Source organism: Lissotriton helveticus, chromosome 1_1, assembly GCF_964261635.1.
Source record: "Lissotriton helveticus chromosome 1_1, aLisHel1.1, whole genome shotgun sequence".
NCBI lineage: Eukaryota > Metazoa > Chordata > Amphibia > Caudata > Salamandridae > Lissotriton > Lissotriton helveticus.
In genome coordinates, this window is record NC_136057.1 from 906,221,653 (window position 1) to 906,241,542 (window position 19,890).

Below are 19,890 nucleotides of genomic sequence, written 5' to 3' on the forward strand. Positions count from 1 at the left end.
TGAATTTAAGTGGTGACAGGGGCAAGTTGTGTTTGATTGAAGTGCGAGTTGTTCTTTCAAGTTTGACCCCTTGTTGCTAGGTGGTGTTAATAGGTTTTTTAAGAGTAGCGCCCTTTAGTGTTCTGAATGCATTCAAAAGCAACACAACTATAATGGAAAATCATTTTAATTACGATTGTATGGAAGACACCACCAAAACTAGCTGGCAGATCTGAGAGGGAGTCAAGCAACTGTGCACCCGGAGGGTGTTGCGAACAATACTGTGTAATTGATTGTAGGTCATTGTTAGAAATGAGGTCTCTAGTTGGCAGGGGCAGGTACCTTTGTCCAAATAGGGATCCTTCCTTCTAGTCAGGGTAAGGGGGATAAACACTTTAGATAACCCCTGCTTACCCCCTTGGTAGCTTTGCACGAGCAGACAGGCTTATCCCAAAGGCAATATATAAAGTGTTCGTACCAACACTCACAGAAACACAGTGATAACACCACAAATGGACACCATTCCAGTTTAGAAAAATAAAGTATCTTTATCTAAACTCAACAAGACCAAAACGACAAAAATCCAACATACAAGTATTAAGAAAAATGACTTTCAAAAGGTTTTAGCAACTGAATCCATAGAAAACTATGGATGCATGCGTGATTTCGTGCAAAGTACCTGCCGTTGTGCCAAAATTCCCCAAGCCAAACAGCCGCAGCGATGGGAAGCGTCGAAAAACAAAGACGCGTCGATTCCTGAGACCTTTGTGGATGTGATGCGATAGCTCTGCTTGACACAGGGGAGTGGAGTATCGGGTCCAGTCTGTAGGGGGAAGCAATGCATCGATTCTGAGATGACTCCAATCCGTGGGTGATGCATCAGGTGAAACTTGCTGTACAGGGATAATGCGTGGAAATCTGGATGCTTTGGCTAATGATCCTGTGGCGTTGAACGGCGCTACATCGCTTTCTTCAGCCGCAATCCTTCGATGCGTTGATTCGTGCAGCGGTGACAGGCGCTGCATCGGTTTCAGCAGCAGCGCGGTGGTGCGGGTAGATTCTTCTCGCACCACGGTGTTGCATCGGAAAAACTGTTGCAAGAAGAGTGATGCACGATTTTCTTGTTGTTGCATTGCTTTCCAGCTCCCAGCAGCAGAAACAACTTCCAGAGGCCCCACACAGTCACAGGCACTTCTGGCAGGTCAACACTCCCGGCAAGGAAGTTCAGGGGAGCTGGGGGGCGAAGTCTTTGTGTTCCTGAGACTTCAAAACAGGAGGCAAGCTCTACTCAAGCCCTTGGAGACTTTCCTCAAGCAGGGAACACAGCACACAGCAAGTCCTTCTCCTTTCCTTGGCAGAAACAGCAACTGCAGGCCAACCCCAGGCACACAGCAAGGATAGACCTTCTCCTCATTTTCTCCAGCTCTTCTCCTTGGCAAAGGCTCCTCTTGATTCCAGAAGTAGTCTCAAGTTCCGGAGTTTTAAGTCTAATACTTATACCCCAAAATGTCTTTGTTCTCTTTGTGCAAGGGTCTCTGAGCCCAGTTCAAACCAGTTCTGTCCTCTCTGGTGCAGCTGGCCTGCAGGAGGTGGAGACAGCATTGTGTAAGGCAGACAGGCCCTATTCAGGTGATAGTGAGAATTGCTCCGCCTACTCTATGCAGCCCATGTCTATTCAGCCCGGCCCTGGCTAATTAAGGAAGGACACACATCAAACGCCCACCCATATCCATGGCCGTCTGAGAGAATGCACCTCCCCTGCCCCTGTCAGTCCAAAACCAGACAGTCAATACACAAACAGGCAGAGCCACACAGAATGGTGAAACAAGAAAATGCCTACTTTCTACAATGGCATTTTCAAACACACAATTTAAAAACCATCTTTATTAAAAGATGTGTTATTAAATTCTGAGTTCAGTGAGCCTAAACTTTATTTTTGCATCTTGTCCCATTAAGACGTTATATTTATAAGTTGTTATAAATAAACTCCCATTCTATCCTATGGGGCAAGATAGCCTTTCAATAGTGAAAAACTAAATTGGCTGTATTTCACTATCATGACTCACACACACCAGGGCATGTCTTACCATTCACATACACTGCACCCTGCCCACAGGGGTACCTAGGGCCTACCTTAGGGGTGACTGACATGTAAGAAAAGGAAAGGTTAGGGCCTGGCAAGTGGGTGCACTTGCCAAGTTAACATGGCAGTTAAAAACTGCACACAGACACTGCTGTGGCAAGTCTCGGTTACCGTTTCCGAACTACTCATGTGGCTGGCACAATCCGTGCTGCAGACTCACAAGTAGTATTTGATTTACCAGCCCCAGCACACTCAGTGCACTTTACTAGGGACTGACTAGTAAATCAAATATGCCAGTAACGGAGAACCAATCATAATAACAATGTACACGCACATTAGCACTGATCTGCAGTGGTAAAGTGCCCAGAGTCCTAAAACCAACAACAACAGGTCAGGAAAAAATAGGTGAAAGAAGCAAAAAGTTTGGGGATAGCCCTGCAAAAATGGCCAACTCCAACAGTATTCAAAGCAAACGAAGTAGGTGCTGGGGAACTTGCAAACAGTGCTGTCCACGGCACCCAGTGTGTCTCTTCGCGTCCGTATGTTACTTCAACCTAAAGTCGTCTTTCTGAAACTGAAAGATTATGCCTACACCATTTCATCATATTATTTCCCTTTTCCAACGGCGGACATACCTAGAAGGAGTGCATGTCAACTCCTCGTGAGTCTTTCTTCACATTAAGTCCTGGGATATTAGTGTATTTCTTGAGAAAAAAAGCAGAGCTGTCTTTCCAGTTGCATCTCCCACGCCTTTGTTAGACTTTTAGCTGTAACCTGAGGATACACCCCTCCAGGCAAGGTGTGAACTTGCAGGGAGCTAACAGCCACAGTTACATCTATGCCTGCTAAAGGTCGTTTTACCACTTAGGAGCAGCTCCTCATCTCATAGATTATGCAAATGTAAAACCGCAAGAAGGCGCGTGGGATTAAATACGTGCTTATTTCAGATTCACTTCTGCAAAGTTTCTTCAAGGTCTGTTTGCATTTACTTATTTTAGACATTTTGAACGCCTTTGAATAAAATTGCAGCTGTTGATGTTTTCAGTGAAGAAACTTGCAGTAATTTGGCAGAGCAAACCTAGCTGTCCAATCGGTGTGAACCAATAGAGTTTATCGCTTTGTGAGCTGCACTATTTTATATATATAAAAAACGGTTCAGTGACTAAATATCGAGATTAAATTATTACAAAAAAATATATATATATATACATATCCCAAAAACTCCTTCAAGAAAGAGCAGAGGCCACGTTAGGGGAAACACCATGGAGGCATCTTTATTCTGACAGTTTACACGGCGAATGCATTTCAGCTTCATTGAGCCTTCCTCAGCGCCCACAGTCATTAGCGATGGTTGACGCCAGCGTGGTTTAAATATCCTGCCCCTTGCTGTTACGCTGTGTTCCGCTCCGCCCCTAAGACTCAGTCCTTGCTCACCTGTTGTAGATTGCCTAATGTGAGCAAACTGCAACTCCCAGAGTTCACCATTTAGTCCAGGTAAGTGATGCGGGGGCTGGAAAGAATATGCAGAGTTCAGGGCACCACGTTGTCATCAGATCCAGTTTGCTATGTGCTGTCTGAATTATTGTGCCCCCTTGGGTCCCCAGACCGCACAGCCACAAAAGCACCGGAAATATCATGGCGGGGGCAAGCATGCAATCACGATCGCCCAGAATAGAGTCAATGACCCCATCACCGCCCTTTTTCCTCCTGTGCTCTGTGGCGGGCCATGGCTCGTCCAATGCCTTGGAAAGAAAACGCAGAAACAGTCGATTCAGCAACAGCCAGTGATAGCCAGGCCATACATATGTGTGTATGTGTATATATATATATATATATATATATCATACATATTATATGATATATATATATCATATATATTATATGATATATATATATATATATATATATATATATATATATATATATATATATATATACGCTCAAACACTCCTCCGTTTTCGGAAAAAGAAGAGCAGCACTCCGGGGAATTACTTAAACAACGTGCAGTTTATTCCAGCAAAACAAACGTTTCGGCAAACAGCCTTCGTCAGTGTCACAACCCATTTCCCAACATACACATTTAAATAAGGTCATGTGATAATTCATAGACAACAACAAGGGACTAGCCCTTCCAGCGTTACAGTGAACACCATCTTGGAATGGTTTCCTACGTTCGAAACCGCTACAGAATTAATCCATGAATTGGATAAATCTTCGTAAGCAAAGGGCAAAATTCAACAATCTATTCTAATTATAGAACAAATAATAAAGCCGTGGATCGGCAAGGGTCCCTTGTATGAAGAAAATAAACAGATATCATGACAACATACATTACCATGCTAAGAAAAATATATATATATATATGTGTGCATATAAGGGTTCAGCGTACCTCATATAACGATAATTTATAATTCTTGCGATGACAACATCATAAACAGTCAGTTAATCATGATAGAATAATGAAAAGAAATAAACTTAACAGCACAGCAAACAGCTAGACATCCGTCCAGCAGGAAACATATATGGGATACTATGTACAAACTAATCGCCACTATTCAGACGATGGTATAGTCATGTCCGTGAAATCCATCATATCATGAAATAGGATAGTATAGTGGACCATGAAAGCCAAATATGAACATATACATGTTCTAGTAAGACACAGAAGTTGAGAATTACGGATTCAGAATATGAAATATATACAATAATAATTCAATGATGATAGTGCTGTACATAAGGAGGTCAGTGATCACCATGGGAGGAAGATACGGCTGATAAATCTATACATTATATACACTATATACATATATTCGTAAACATTACTTTCAAGTATTCTAGGAATAATGTAATAGATGAATATCCTGATCTAATGGAATATCAAACATTAATATCTTCACGTTCTTATTACTTCCCTTCATTTGCCCAAGTGTACCACCATTTCTTCTCCGCTGTTCATACCCGTAGGGAACTTGGTGGACAGGTCGATTATATATCTGGATTCCAGGTGTCTAAGCCTTCTCAGTCTGTCCCCACCCCGTGGATTGTATGGAACATGATCTAACCCAAAGTAGCGTAATTTTGTGCTATCCCTTTTGTGATGTTCGGCAAAATGCCTAGCTACTGGGTACGCGGGGTCAACTTTGTCGATAGCCCTCTGATGTTCTAGCACTCTCAGTTTAAGTTGGTTGATGGTACTCCCAATATATCTGAGACCGCATGGGCATATCAGACAGTACACAGCATAGGTGGTACTACAGGTAATGCATTTTTGGATCTTTCTAGTCTTACCAGCATCAGGAATGTCATATTGCAGGACCCTACGGCTATTACTACACGCCTTACATTTCCCACATGGGAAAAAACCACTCATTGTTTTCAAGGTGTTGGTATTGATCTGAGTGGGAAGGGGTTCAAGATGACTATGAACTAGCAGATCCCCCAAAGACCTAGCTTTACCAAAGGTCACTAATGGGTGCGGTGGCAAATCCTCTCTGAGTACGTCATCTGTGAGCAAAATGTGCCAGTTCTTACGCATGAGGCTCCTAAGTCTCTCGGCACCTGCAGAGTAGGGAGTAATCATTCTGAAGACATTCCTGGTATTCATATCCGTCCCACCCGCTTTCTCAACTAGTAAGTCCTTTCTCGAAATCATTCTCACTTTCTTCAGAGTTTTCGATAAAAGTGGTTCATCATAGCCTCTGAGTCGGAAGCGGGATAGGCATTCTGAAGCAGCCGCCTCGAAGTTCTTGTCTTGGGTACTGTTTCTTCTTATTCTTAACAGTTCCCCATACGGGATACTCTTAATGAGTTTGGGTGGATGGGCACTCTTGGCAAATAGAATAGAGTTTCCTGCCGTCTCTTTGCGATACAGAGACGTTTGGATATGACCATCCTCAATGTACACCCGTAGGTCCAAATAGTTGGCTGCCACCCCGCTAATGGTACCAGACAGGTGTACATTATAGATGTTATCATTGAGGGAATGAATGTATTTCTTGGCCATATCCTCAGTCCCCTGCCACACGATGAACAAGTCATCTATGTAGCGGTACCAATATACCACTTTCCCGCTTTCACCGCCTTCTTGATAGCTTCTGGGCACCCGCTCCTCCCACCAGCCAACGAACAAGTTCGCATAGCTGGGAGCAAAGCAGGTGCCCATAGCTGTCCCAGAGGTCTGCCGATACAAACTATCCTCAAACAAAAATATATTGTTCGTTAAACAGAATTGCACAAATTCCATTAGCATTATGTTGTGTTGTGCAAACCGAATTGGACGTTTGTTAAGATAGTGTTCAACAGCAGTTAGTCCATGTGGATGCTCAATGATGGTATATAGACTGGTAATATCCATCACAAGGAATAGATAATCCGCTTGCCAGTCCATGCTGTCCACTTTACTCAAAAAATCCTTTGTGTCTTGAACATAAGAATCAAGTCTCAAAACCAAAGGGAAGATATAATTGTCCACAAATTTAGACATGTTCTCTGTTAGCCCACCGATAGATATCACATAAAAGAGGGGGGGACCTAGGAGCTAATAAAGGTCCAGTGTCCATGCTCCTAATGCATACGTGTATACCAATGAAAGGACACAGTTCCTAAAGTGGGGTGCAAAAAGTCACCCAAACTTAAGGGTGCAAGAAAAGTCACCCATACATTTAAAAAGAAAAAAGTACAAAGGAAAGAAAGGTAAATCTTAGGTAAGGATACCCACTGGTGAGGGGAAAGAAACCTTTGTCCTCTGTTTCCCTCACACACCCCAAGGGATGTCATGCTTCATCATCGGGCAGTTGCTCCTCGTAGGGCCGGCGCTGCAATTCCCTACGGGCCCCCGAAGGGACACTTTGTCGGAGATCTTTTATAGGACTGCCGGATGGTGCATGGGGGTGTGCGGGGAGTGGGTTCAATGAGGGTAAAGAATAAAAGGAAGTGCGTGCAAAAATGAGATAAAAAGGGTCAACATGCAGCGGCATTGTAACTGTTGTACCCTAGGCAGTCCGAAAACCGCAGAAATAAAATTGCCCCAAAGGCACACTATGCCCGGGTGACAAAAGGTCATAGGTCGACATGTTTCGCGCTTGTCTCGCCCATATAGGGTCGTTTGCGCTTCTTCAGGACCAAAGTGATTCAAATAAGTGAAGTGCACGTGAATAATGTCTATAAAATAAAATACCCTCTGTCTCAATCAGGGTGGAACAGCAATATGTTTACCCTCAATGTGGCAACGGCTGTATGTTGGAGACCACTCGTGATTGAATACCTAGAAAAGAAAAAACAAGATGAACCACAAAATTGGACACCAGTGCAACTTGATGCCACAAAATATGCCACAATTATGTGCATATTGGTTAAGTAACAAAGGAAAGAAGTAACCAAGCACACGAGCCCTGTCCATCGCATTAATGGGGTCCTATCTTTTATTGGCGTACTACTCTGTAGTTAACAGCCCCCTGCTGCCTGCTTGGATTCCCACCATGATGTAGGCTGGAAACGCTAGATGCCACAATCGGTCGGCCGGGTGGAGTGATATTGTTCTTATGTAATTTGGGCAGGTGGTAAAATGTAGGGGTCATCGGATTACTGCTTCTTAAAAAGATATGTTCATCCTTATCAAGCATAGAAAGGTTATACCACTTTAAAATCAAGTTGTCGTATTCCCTGATACTCAATTCATACATTTCTTTAGTCGTAATTGCATGGTATTTTGTGTCAGAGAGTTGCCTTACAGCTTCTTGGTGGTAATATTCTCTGGTCATTAAGACGACATTACCTCCCTTGTCCGAAGGTTTTATGATCGTTTTTGTGTCGCTTAGTAGTTCCTGTAAGGCTCTCTTTTGAGATTGAGTAATGTTACTTGTAATAGAATGGGAAACCTTTCTTTGTTTTACCAACTCCATCATCATGGCTTCAGAGAAAGCATCAATTGCATCCCAAGGAGATTGAGGGATAAACGTAGAGAGAGGTTTGAACTGACTACCATCTCTTTCTTGTTCAATACCTTGGGCCGCTGCCCTCTCTGCCATATTCATGACCAAATTGTCCATATCATCGTTTTCATTCATTAAAGCTTCCATTGCTTCAATACAGGGCATGTCTTTGCCGATCAAGGTGTCAGTCAGTGGCTGTTAAACTGAGCCCAGGTTTGGACGTTCCCTTGATATAAGGTCTTATTTTAAAATGCTTATGCAATTTAAGCTTTCTAGTAAACTTGAACAGGTCGATCTTAGTTTGTGTAAATTCGAGATCCGCATTGGGGCAAAAAGTGAGTCCCAGGCTGAGGAGTTCATGTTGTTCGTTGGTCAGAGATCTATTTGTGAGATTAACCACTGTAAGGTTATTCCCATTTGTATGTTCAACATTTTTTACTTCCTTGTTTTGCGGTTTGGCCGGGTTTGGGGTTTTGGTTTCCCCCTTCCTCTTCCTTTTGCCACCTCCCCCTGCTCTCCTGGTTCTCCTTCTTCTTGTCGCTCCGGGGGCTTGTTTTTGCCTCCTCTTAGCCAATTTTGTCGAATCAATTGGAACTCTGTGTGAAAAGGGACAGGAATTCTCCTTCGTTCACTCCTCTGTTCCCGTTGATCATCGCCCGATTCATCTGCCGTCACCTCGGACTCTGAGGTTGGTGCACTTGAGCCCGGTGTCAAAGTGGTACCTTGGTTCATGGCTTTCCTAGGTGCATCGTATATATATATATATATATATATATATATATATATTATGTTCAAATCCCAATTGCACTTAGCGTACACAAGGAAAACCGCACTCCGGGCAGCTTGAAATGCAAGTTCTTTTTTTTATTAGTTACAGCAACTATATATAAATCTAACTTCATCTAACGAGCGGAGTGCTGGATTATTTTTTCTTGAGTGATATATACAAAAAACAAATCAGTCAGTTACGAGCTGAAATAAGGACGCACTCTCTCGCAATTTGTTTTTCAAACAAGCTTTACAGCGGCTTTATTTTCCTTGCCAGTCCCAACGCGTTTTACCTCCTCCAAAGGCTTGATCACGGGATATATATTTATATATATATAATCCTATGACCTAAATATAACAATAAATAATTTATAATAATTTAAATAATTAAAGTAATACTTTTTATGTTAATTCAATTCAATTCAAAAGTCTTTATTTCGATTTTCTTTCAATCATAAAAGACAGTTACAGTTTAATATTTTAAAATTACCCTTCATTGACAGCTAGTAAAATCCACAGTTCATCACTTCAGCTCTCATTTAACAATTATTGGCCTACCGCCATACATAAAACCCATAAATTACAATCAATAAATAAATTATGTTAAAAAAAGAAGAAAAAAAGGAGGAACATGGATATATAATTCATTTCATTCTTTAAAAGAAAAAAAAATATTTTACAATTTGATCACTAGGTACATTAATCACTAGGAACATTTTACAATCTCAAGTGTCATAGGCCGAAATTACTGTAGGCTCATTTTACGAGCCCGAATTATCCACATCCAGTGGAGGAATTTAGCTATGGCTATAACTACGGCTTGGGAGTTGTCAGTTCGTAAAATCCTGACAGCCTCACAGCCCGTTTTGAGACCTAACTGGACACAGATAGGTTTTAACCAAGATCTCCTAGGTACCTTATATTCTGGACATGCAAAGAGAACGTGCCCAATGACTTCCCGCTGATCGGGACAAAAGGGGCAGGCCGAACCTTGTCCCCCACGCCATTTTGCAGTGAAAGCATTTAGTGGTAATGTCCCCACCCTAATCTGATGATATTTCTTCCTGTCCCCTGGGATGGTAATCCAGTCCCAATAAGCCTCAAAGGCCGGTGAATGCTTAAGTTCTAGGAAATCTGCCGTAAAAGATGGTTCAATACAGCGGCCAAATCTCTTTGCCTCCAACATGTTCCAGTACAGGTCTCAAAATATTTTTCTAGGTGGAAAAGAATTCCCTACTGGGTCATCCCACAATGGAGATAATCCCATAGCCTTATATATTGCTTTTAACCTCCTTCATCCATAATATTTTGTGGGCCTTATCGGAGTCTCTCACCTCGAGGAAGGCCCATGCATACTGGGAGAGTTCTGGGGTAACCCATAATCTCCTCCAGTAGGCAACCGATCTGTATCTGGCCATATCCTCGAGGCCATGAGACCCTAGATCATAGTGGAGAGGGATCAATGGAGTGGAAGCCGGTAAGCCTGTGATGTTGCGCAAAAATTTATTTTGCGCACCCGTCAACCTTTTTAAGTTACTGAGTCCCCATAGTTCCGCCCCATAGAGAACTGCTGCTCCAACTTTGGCGTCGTAAATCTTTAGAACCAGAGTGATTGGCCTGGTAGGAGATAAGTAGAATTCCTTAGTGAGTGCTCCTGTCAATTGTGCGTGCTGAGTGGTCAGTTGATTGGTATGCTGTTTCCAGTCTAATTTGGATGATAAGGTTATGCCCAGATAGTTAAATATTTGGGTCTGCTCCAGTTGAACCCCATCCATAACCACCCTCCCTCTGGCGTATTTATTTTTATGCAGGACCATGATCTTTGTCTTAGATGTATTAATGACAAGACCATGGTCATTACAGAAAGCTTCGAAGACTCCAACGGCCTTCTGGAGGCCCTGCTGTGTCTTCGAAATCAATAACGTGTCGTCAGCAAACATCAACAGGGGGATCAGCTTGCCATCCAACTTGGGGGCATTGGTTGGTTGCTGTTCAAAATAGCTGATCACCCTGTTGATGTATAGTGAGAAGAGTGTAGGGGCAAGTACACACCCTTGGCGTACCCCCCTTGCGATGGGGAATTTATCAGTTACACTTCCCTGCTGATTCCAGCGGACTCGGGCAAAATTATCTTCATGCAATCTGATAAGGAGTGACAGGATATCCAATGGGATGCCCAGTTCTTGTAATGCTGCCCACAACTTAGTACGAGGCACCAAATCAAACGCTGATTTAAGATCAACGAAAGCTGCAAAGAGCATACCCCCCCCCAGTAACACTATTTTATTTTATTTATTTATTTTGTGGTTTTTATAGAGCGCATCAATCATCCCGAAGGATATCACGGCGCTAAGAGCCAGAGAAGCTGCTAGGGTGACAGCTGGGATTTATGGTTTAGTATAGAGATACGTTTTGAGATTCCTTCTGAACTGAAGATAGTTGGAGGTGTGTCTTAGCTTGGGGGGGAGCTCGTTCCATCTCTTGGCTGCTAGGTGGGAAAAGGAACGTCCACCTGTTCTGACCTTATGGATGCGTTTAGGCTTTGCCAATGCAGATTGGCAAGATCGCAGATTTCTGTTAGGTTTGTAAAATTCGATCCTTCCTTGCAGTATCGAAGGGCCAGTTCCATGTAGGGTCTTGTGAGCATGACTGAGTAGCTTGAAGGCAGCCCTCTGACGCATTGGGAGCCAGTGGAGTTTATTTAGGCACTCTGATGCTGAGTCGCGCTTACTTTTGTTAAGAATAAGTTTAGCCGCCTGGTTTTGCACAATCTGCAGACGTGAGAATAGATGGTCGTTCATCCCATTGAAAAGTGCATTACCATAATCCAGGCGACTGACCAGTAGTGCCTGCGTAACGGACCGTCTGCAGTCCAAGGGTAGCCAAGGGAATATTTTAGCAAGGAGTTTGAGTATGGCAAAACTTTTCCCGCAGAGTGATCTGACATGATCTTTCATGGAAAGAGTATCGTCCATAATGATTCCCAGGTTCCTGGCCTGTTGACTGGGAGAGGGGGCCGTTCCCAGTGAAGGGGGCCACCATGTGGCATCCCATACATGTTTTGCTCCCCCAAATAGTAGGATCTCTGATTTCCCGGCATTCAGCTTCAGGGAATGCTTGTGCATCCAGTGGGCCATTTCTCCTAGACAGTTGTGTAGTTTGGATTTGATGACCTCAGGGCCTTCATCCATAGTCACCACCAGCTGTGTGTCGTCAGCGTATGAGCAGACTCCAATGCCCCACTTCCTCCCAATGTCGGCTAAAGATGAAACATAGACATTGAAGAGGGTGGGGCTCAAAGAGGCACCCTGTGGTACCCCACAGCCGATGGTGCTTGGTTTAGAGTGATACTGTCCCATGTGTACAGCTTGGGTACGGTTGGATAAGAAGGAGTGGAGCCAGCCCAAGGCTTTGGACTGTACTCCCTTGCTTCGAAGTATATGAAGCAGGTGTTCGTGGGAGACCGTATCAAACGCCGCTGACAGGTCGAGCAATATCAGTGCCACCGCCCCACCCTGGTCGGCGGTGGATCTGATACCGTCCGACACTGCCAGCAACGCTGCTTCGGTACTGTTATTGGCTCTAAACCCTGTTTGGGACGGGTCTAGGAGGGAGTTGGTCTCTAGGTATTTAGTCAGCTGTATGTTGACCAGTTTCTCCAGGGCTTTTGAGAGAAAAGGGAGCTGTGATATTGGTCTATAGTTTTCGGGATTTAAGATGTCGGTTCCAGCTTTCTTTAGTAAGGGAGTGACAGAGGCGTGCTTCCAGGCTTGTGGGAAGGTGGCTGTGGTTAGTGATTTATTGAACAGTTGGGTGATGAGGGGACAAAGCGCGGATATAATTTTTGAAAACACAAAATGGGGGCAGGGATCTGAAGGGGATCCAGATTTAATTGTGTTCAGTACTGCCAGGACCTCTTCGGTTGAAAATAATTCGAAGCTGGTGAGATTGGGCCCGGTGTCTAGGTCTGAGGAGTTTAGGAGGTCTGTACGGGATTCTGATGGGGGGACATTTGTGAAGGAAAAGTTAAACAAATTAGTGTTTTGAGGGATGAAGGAGGAGTAAATCTTTTTGATTTTGTCCGAAAAGAAAGTGCTAATACGTTCACAGGCCTCTGTGGAGGGGGTTAGAGTTTGTGACGTACTGGGGGGTTTGCCTAGTTCTTTGACTATTTTGAATAACTCTTTTGTTGAGTTGCAGTTATCCTGTATTCGTTGTGTGAAGTAGTCCTTTTTTGCTTGTTTTATGGCACGGATGTATTGTTTCCGAGCGTTGACGTAGTTTAATCTGGTTTCACTGTCTTTGGACTTTCTCCATAGATGTTCCTTTATTTGGCAGATTTTTTTTAGGCTTTTTAGGTTGGGAGTATACCATTTCTCAGATATGGTTTTGGTTCTGGCTGTTCTTAGTGGGGCTAATGCATTCAGTGTTTGCAGAATGCCCTCCTCAAGTAGGGCGGCGTTCAAACAAATAGAAGAGTCCTCCGGAAATATGACCTTGTCTTTAGGGAAATTGGAATCAAAGTTTGTTTCGTTAATCAACCTCCAAGCTCGCTTGGATATCTGTTGAACGGATTTGGTTTTAGGGGGTCGCCCAGGAAGGGAGAGAGAAAAATCTATAAGAGAGTGGTCTGACCAAGGCAGTGGGTTGATTTCTTTAATGCTGGTGGAAATGATGTTGGTGAATAGAAGATCAAGTGTGTGGCCCGCAGAGTGCGTGGGGCCCACAATACACTGTTTAAGTTGAAGAATTTCCATATCTGATTTGAGTTCAGTAGATCCTGGGGCATCTGTTTTTTCGAAATGAATGTTAAAATCACCGACTAGCATGTAGTTTCTGTGTTTTAAACATATTGGCAGGAGTTGCTTTAATAGGTTTGCCCCGATGTTTGTCTGATGTCCTGGGGGGTTGTAAACCACTGCACCTGCTAGCATGGTATAGCCGTCCAGGAGAATTTTGAACGGTAAGATTTCGTGTTCGGGTTGGGCGGTTGTTGTTTCGACCAGGCAGGTTAAGTGCTCTCTGAATATAACAGCAACCCCGCCACCTCTCTTTTTGCCGGCTCTGTCTTTGGAGATGATTTTGTAATTGGGGGGGATGGCAATCGCAAGATCAGGAGCATTGGATTCAGACAACCATGTTTCTGTTACAAAAACCAGGTCCGGTGACTTGGATGTTAATAGCTCCCAGATATCTAGAGCATGTCCCGGTAAAGATCTGGCATTAAAATATAAACAGTTTAGTACAAGATTATTATTCGTGGGGGGTGAATGACTATTGAATTGGGCTGGAGCCATACTAGACCAGTGACAGGCCATGCACGAAATGGGTCCATGGGTAGAGCCTGGTGTCAGGCGAGCGCATTGTTGGCTTACGGCAACTCTGTTGTTTTTCTGATAAGTTAGCAGTTCACTACGAGAATAGTGAATGGGTGTCTGCAGGCATTGGGTTGAACTTGCAGGGGGTATCGCCCCTGGCCCCGGTCGGACGCGGACGGGCGCAGACGGGCTTGCCTTTGGCGCGCCTTCGGCGCGCATCCGTCGCGCCCGCTGCGCTCGTCCGCTGCGCTTCCGGCACATGCACATGTTTATGGCAAGGGGGCAGTGAAGAGGGCGTGGCCTCGAGTGGGCGTGTCCCCGTCCTAACGTGAGGGATCCAGCTGGTGGGACCGGCGATTTCGCCCTACCCAGCGCTCGTTTTTGCTCTGCAATGGATGCCTGTGCACAGTAATCGTGCTACAGACAAGTGGGTGAGTTTTCAAACAAATTAAAATTTCAGTTTTTACAAGGTTAAAAACACAATTTACACTGCTGCTCCCGGCTGTGCCTCAGGAGCTGACTGGCTGTCAGGGCGCTTGTGGTTCAGCGCGCTATTTAAGTGAAATTTGACGAAAAAGGGGGCGTGGCCTCGAGTGGGCGTGTCCCCGTCCTAACGTGAGGGATCCAGCTGGTGGGACCGGCGATTTCGCCCTACCCAGCGCTCGTTTTTGCTCTGCAATGGATGCCTGTGCACAGTAATCGTGCTACACGCCAATATAATAAAACAAATCTAAAAACTTGATCAATCGTACTGGTATGGCTACGAAACCCTGCCTGTAGGGGCGACAAAATATAATTTTCCTCTATCCAGCCCTGAATACGCTGCAGTAAGAGCCTTGCCACTACCTTTTGTATGCAGGCAATAAGGCTAATTGGCCTGTAGTTTCCTGGGCCCGAGCACTCCCCCTTTTTAAAAATTGAGATAATCACGGCACCCTTCCAGGACTCTGGTATTGGTGAGCCCATTGCAATGCCATTAGCTAACAGATGGATGTAAGAGGCCCAAAGATCCTTATCATGCATAAAAAGGTCTGCTGGAACGGAGTCCAGGCCTGGTGCCCTAGCTTTTGGGATATTGTTCAAAGTTTTAATAATATCAGCTTTGGTGAAGGAAAGGTGATTTGCGCACTCAATTGCTTTTAGAAGAGCCTCACGCTCTTCTCCCTCCTCGTCCACAGCGGCAATAATTAACATTTTATGTTAATTAATAATTTACACTACATTAAATGTAACAAAATTAAAAACATTACATAGCTAAGGTAATAATTAGTATTCACACTCCAACAATTGCAAAAGTAGAGAATTTGTTGGATAGTGGGAGGGTAGAAATTACTATTTCCACTCCAGTGAGTGCAACAGTAGGGAAAGCGTTGGATAGCAGGTGGGTAGAAGTTACTATTCCCACTCCAGTGAGTCAAACAGTAGGGAAAGTGTTGGCTAGTGTAGGGGTAAAAATTACTATTCCCACTCAAGATAGTGCAACAGTAGGGAAAGCGTTGGATAGCGGGTGGGTAAAAATTACTGTCCCCACTCCAGAGAGTGCAACAGTAGAGAAAGCGATGGATAGTGTAGGGGTAAAAATTACTATTCCCACTCCAGTGAGTGCAACAGTAGTGAAAGCGTTGGATAGCATAGGGGTAACATTTACTATTCCCACTCCAGAGAGTGCAACAGTAGGGAAAGTAATGAGTTAATATTTAAAAAAGATTAACTTGATTATCAATACCAATTAATAATTAATAAAAAGTAACTACCAATTACAAAATATGTAATAATTAATTAATTATAAATACCAATAAATATTATTTATGAACCATTATTGACCTATTAATAATTAACAGCCAATTATTTTTCAATACCAAAAATTTTATAAGTAATCAAAAATGACCAATTAATAATTAACAATAAATTATTTATCAATACACAAACATTATTTCAATAATTATTTAATTACAATTACATTACTTCCTACCCTCTAACCCACAACCCACTCCAAATAATAAATTACTGCAATTAACATAATTATCAATTAAACAATTAATCAAAATTAATTACCAATTAATAAAAAAGAATTACCAATTAATAATTAACAATCAATTATCAATATATATAAATAAAAATAAATATTTACTTCATTACAATTAAATTACTCCCCACCCTATTCCCCTATAAACCCACAACCTGCTACAGAACTAAAATGCAAAATTAAATTAAAAATAATTATTAATTCATAAACTTTATATTTAATTTATAATAATTACATGAATTCCCACCCTATTACCCTATAAACCCACATTACGCTACAGAATTAAATTACACAAAAATTAATCACATAAAATTAATTACTTAAAAAAATTAAACATACATTACAAAAATAATAAATAATTTTAACACATATACTAGCATACATAACACTAATTTATTTTTCGATATTATGGAAAACAATATTTCTAAATTCGATATTATGGAAAACTATATTTCTAAATTCAATATTATGGACATCGATATTTCTTACCTCAAATTCGATATTCTATACGAGTATATTTTGGGAATTTGATATTCTGGCCTCTCTATATTTTTGATTCGATATTCTGGACAGTCGATATTTAAAATTCGATATTTTGGGTGTTTACTACAAAAAACTCTGTTCACCAGTATATCATATGAGATGAAATTCGAGTTTAGCATCCACACATCTGTTGCATTAGGCCTGGATTACAAGCCTCGGAGTGTATGTTTTCATGCTTGGTGTTATATTTCTGTGAGGACCGGTAATCTCTACTCCTGTTCAGCCAGCGCTCCATTGGTCCATACATCACAGAGAATCTCCGCACTCCTGATCACTAAATCTAGTTAGAAGCGAGGATACACATCTGATTTCAACTCTTTATGTAAAAAAAGCTGAATAAATAAAGACCCTCTCACCCCTCAACTGATTCTCCCTGCTCGGATTGGTTCTTTCATGGTTGATTAACAAATAATAGGGTAAAGCTGTGTTAGAGAGACAAATTTGTTCATTAAATTGGGGTTTTTGTGGTATACTGTACTGAGGACGGTGAGTGTGGGAAACATTGTGAGTAAATGGTTAAACGAACACCAGGGAAGAGCCAAACAAACCACCGACCCGCCTGCGCAATGTTACTCAAAAGAGTTTTTACATTTATGAAGTCCAAGGAGCTCTCTCTCTCTTGAATGTATTAGCAAGGATGGCGGATGCTCCCTGATTATGCCACATTTAGAAAAGGATGACCAGAATGTGTTCTGCCATGGGTGCATCCTTTGTTATTATCAAGGAACTTCCTCCGTCATCTGAGACATCAGTCTGGATAGATAGATGAAACATGGGAGGACAATGAGTAGAGAGCCACAGGAAGTGCTGGGTCATATTACAGTTTTTGAAAAGTCATTAGTGCTAAATTTGAGCCAGTGGTTTCCAGTGCTCAGCACCAGCACTTAACTGTCAGCACCAGCATTTATGACAGTCTGCCACATGGCGGCGCTGTTTCTCTAATTTAGAGATGCCCACATTAAGAGTTGTTTGTTAATTCAACGGGCATTAAAATGACTAAAACCTGCCACCCAAGCCATTCTTATAACTTTGGGAGGCCTGAAATAGTATGAATTGTCACACTTACAAAAGTTTGAGGGTTAGTAGTTGTATTGGTGCTGTCATTGACAGTGCTGGCAGGGGCAGTGGGTGGTCTAAGCGGCAGCATTTTGACAATGTTGTGCAGTTTGAGCACAAAAAGGGTGCAATGACTAGTCAGCTGCTTGAAGCCATGTCATTCCACTGGCATGGAACACATATATTATAATTTAATTTTGAAAGGCCTATGAGAAGTTCAAGGATTAACCGAGAAGAGGGTGCGGGGGAGTCAACAAGGAGTGGGTTTGGGGTAAAATTAGAGCTGTATAAAGAGGAGGGGAACGAAGCACACAAGGGAGAGAGTAACATTGAGTATGGGGGCCGGGAGAAGCACACAAGAGTGAGCACTTCAGCACACGAGGTAGTGAGCAAAACAGAGCGCAAAGGGATCAGGAGTGGCTGGGAGGGGTGTAACACACAAGCGAGAATACACATGCATGCTCTCGAATTGCTAAAAGTAAAAAGCAATCACCGAAATTTAAGCAGTGGAAGGTTACAATTCTACCAGTCAAGAGCACGTTAAAGAGGCTATGCTCCACTAGAGAACAAAGAAATTTAGTCAAAATAAGGCAATAAGTGGTTACAGCCATGCAAGTGATATAAAATCACAACGAGGAGCCCTTGAAGTTATGTGGGGTTTCTTTTTTTCTTATTTAACATTTGCTTTTCCTTAAGGTGCATTCCCCTCTGCCTATCCTTGGGTAGCAGGCTGCACTCGGAGAGCATTAAAATGCACTTCTCCTGCGGCCCCTGTCTTTTGTCAACATATCAATTATAAATAGAACATTCTAAAAATCCTACATTATAAGTGTACTTGTTGAGGCTCTTCTAATTGTTCGGAGTTGTTTTTTTATGCATTTTCAAGCCTGTGCAAAATGATTACATGAAATCTATAGAAATAGAAGTTCTTTTTTAGTTTAACAAATTTAAGGCGTTGCAGAACAAAAGAAAAGCTTGTGTACGTGCATACACGGTGAAACTCGCAACAGGTGTTGCCAATACATAATCACAAAGGTAGAGGAAACGGATAATTGCATACAATGTAAAGTAGATGATTGACACAGATTATGCAAATCACAAATAAACTGAAGGATGCAGTCTCAGGAAAACCATCACTTAGCAATATAATTACACACAGTGGTGTAGCAAGGGTGCTCAGTGGCCCAATGCAAGCTGGGAAAATGCCCACGTCTACTAGTTTGGTAGTGGAAAACCATCTACAATTGGGCCCAGATGCCACATCCCCTGCTGCATCATTGGTAGCTATGTCTCTGATCACGCGCCACCTTCCAGCCACACCTCCAAATTGCCATCTTCAAGACAGCACAAGTTAGACAGAAGCCTCACACCCATGCGCAGCAATCACATAAATGGCACAAATGATGCCAAAGCAATAGTTCTGTTCCACACCACAGTAACATACAAAGTAGAACCACACAGATGCATCCAGTCTAAAGACACCACCCCCTCATGCTCAGCGTCCTAAAAATCCTCCAGGATTGTGATGCATGGATAAATGACTCTGTACTCGAGCCGCCCAGAAGACACGCGACAACCCAATGTGGAAAATACAGGAATCCTTAAGTACATCCTTCTACATATGTACGACAAAACACTCTCAGGGCGGAACATGATTTACCTTCACACTAATGAACACAAGCCCCTAGTAAAGTGAACTGTGAACATACACCCTACTAATCCCCCATAATCCAATACCAAAAACTATCCGCCATAATTGAAGGCCTTCCCATTTCTGAATTAAAAATTTCCCAGTTCTACACCATGTTATAGAAATGGTGGTTGCCAATATGTTAATGTTGCTGATATACTAATTGGTATAAACAAGAATAGGGGCTGCCCTTAATAAATACTACCTGGAACCAGGGGCAAACGACACATCTAGAACAGAGGTTCCCTGTGGCAATAAAATCAGTATAAACAACAATACATTATTAGAGTATATTAATTATGCATTAATGAAGAAAGCAAATAAACACACTTTGCAAATATGAAACTTTTACTGCTTCAAGAAGTACTCGGTGCTTATGCGATCACACAGTGAAAGGATGAAAAACATGGCACATTGTGTAATTAATATGGTAATAGAAGAATAGTGGTTCTTTAATTATTTGCAGTGCATATACGTAGTTAATAAAGCAGTGAACA

At 42.5% G+C, this 19,890-nt stretch overlaps 1 protein-coding gene across 2 annotated transcripts in view; it reads left to right on the forward strand.

The window, feature by feature from the left end:
* The window catches only part of TMCC3 (transmembrane and coiled-coil domain family 3), a 291,867-nt gene that overhangs the window by 141,973 nt on the left and 130,004 nt on the right, over window positions 1-19,890 (forward strand). The gene's annotated exons all lie outside the window — the stretch shown is intronic.